The sequence below is a fragment of the Arachis duranensis genome, chromosome 1 (genome assembly GCF_000817695.3).
Source record: "Arachis duranensis cultivar V14167 chromosome 1, aradu.V14167.gnm2.J7QH, whole genome shotgun sequence".
Taxonomy (NCBI): Eukaryota; Viridiplantae; Streptophyta; class Magnoliopsida; order Fabales; family Fabaceae; genus Arachis; species Arachis duranensis.
In genome coordinates this window covers 30,392,428-30,394,582 of record NC_029772.3, presented here as the reverse complement: position 1 = coordinate 30,394,582, position 2,155 = coordinate 30,392,428, and positions in this window count along the sequence as shown.

The following is a 2,155-nucleotide window of genomic DNA, read 5'->3' as shown; positions in this document are numbered from 1 at the left end:
TCATGAACTTCTACTTCCTCTCCAATCATGATGCTATGTATCATGATGGCCCGATCCACAGTAACTTCAGATCGGTTGCTAGTGGGGATGATGGAGTGTTGAATGAACTCCAACCATCCTCTAGCTACAGGCTTGAGGTCCAGTCTTTTCTTGCCTTTGGAGTCTTTTTTCCATTGAGCTCCTTCCACACATATGTCCATTAGGACTTGGTCCAACCTTTGATTAAAGTTGACCCTTCTATTGTAGGGGCGTTCATCTCCTTGCATCATGGACAAGTGAAACGCCAACCTCACATTTTCCGGACTAAAATCTAAGTATTTCCCTCGAACCATGGACTAAAATCTAAGTATTTCCCCCGAACCATTGTGAGGTAATTCTTTGGATTCGGGTTCATACTTTGATCATGGTTCCTAGTGATCCATGCATTGGCATAGAACTCTTGAACCATTAAGATTCCGACTTGTTGCATGGGGTTGGTTAAGACTTCCCAACCTCTCCTTCGGATCTCATGTCGGATCTCCGGATACTCGTTCTTCTTGAGCTTGAAAGGGACCTCAGGGATCACCTTCTTCTTTGCCACAACATCATAGAAGTGGTCTTGATGGCTTTTGGAGATGAATCTTTCCATCTCCCATGACTCGGAAGTGGAAGCTTTTGTCTTCCCTTTTCCTTTTCTAGAGGATTCTCCGGCCTTGGGTGCCATTGATGGTAATGGAAAAACAAAAAGCTTATGCTTTTACCACACCAAACTTAAAAGATTGCTCATCCTCGAGCAATAGAAGAAAGAAGAGAAGAAGAAGAAGAAGAGAATACGGTAGAGAGGGAGAGATGTAGGTTCGGCCAAGGTGAAGAAGAGGGGGTTGTGTTGTTTGAAAATGAAGTAGAATGGAAGGGTATATATAGGGAGAGGGGGTAGTGTGTATTCGGCCATTTAGGGTGGGAATGGGAGGGAAAATGGTTTTGAATTTTTTGACAGTAGGTGGGGTTTATGGGGAAGAGTGGATGGATGTGAGTGGTGAAAGGGGTGATTGGGAAGAGGAATTGAGGTGATTGGTGAAGGGTGTTGGGAAGTGTGACATGGGGAAGAGTAATCACAAAATAGGATTAGGAGGTAAGGTGGGAATATAGTAGGTGGGGATCCTGTGGGGTCCACAGATCCTGAGGTGATCCTGTGGGGTCCACAGATCCTGAGGTGTCAAGGAATTCCATCCCTGCACCAAATAGGCATGTAAATTGCCTTTGCACACCATTCTGGCGTTTAAACGCCGTGTGGTGCACATTCTGGGCGTTCAACGCCCATGTAAAGCATGTTTCTGGCGTTGAACGCCAGTTTCATGCTTGTTGCTGGCGTTCAGCGCCAGCTTTTCTTCTCTGGCACATTCCTGGCGTTCAGCGCCAGAATGATGCTCTGTTCTGGCGTTGAACGCCGGCCAGATGCATCTTACTGGCGTTGAACGCCAGCCTGTGCGTCCTCCAGGGTGTGAATTTTTTTCTTCTGCTGTTTTTTATTCTATTTTTAATTTTTATGATTTTTTTGTGACTCCTCATGATCATGTACCTATTAAAACATAAAATAACAATAAAATAAAAATTAGATAAATAAAATTGGGTTGCCTCCCAACAAGCGCTTCTTTAATGTCAATAGCTTGACAGTGGCTCTCATGGAGCCACAAGGTGATCAGGTCAATGTTGTATAGTCCCAACACCAAACTTAGAGTTTGGATATGGGGTCTTAACACCAAACTTAGAGTTTGACTGTGGAGGCTCTTTTTGACTCTGAACTGAGAGAAGCTCTTCATGCTTACTCTCTTTTGTCACAGAGGGATGGCCTTGTGCCTTAAACACAAGGTAGTCCCCATTCAATTGAAGGACTAATTCACCTCTATTGAAATCTATCACAGCTCCTGCTGTGGCTAGGAAAGGTCTTCCAAGGATGATGCATTCATCCTCTTCCTTCCTAGTGTCTTAAGATTATGAAATCAGCAGGGATGTAAAGGCCTTCAACCTTTACAAGCACGTCCTCCACTATTCCATAAGCTTGTCTCATTGATTTGTCTGCCAATTGTAATGAGAACAAGGCAGGTTGTACCTCAATGATCCCCAGCTTCTCCATTACAGAGAGTGGCATAAGATTTATCCCTGACCCCAGATCACA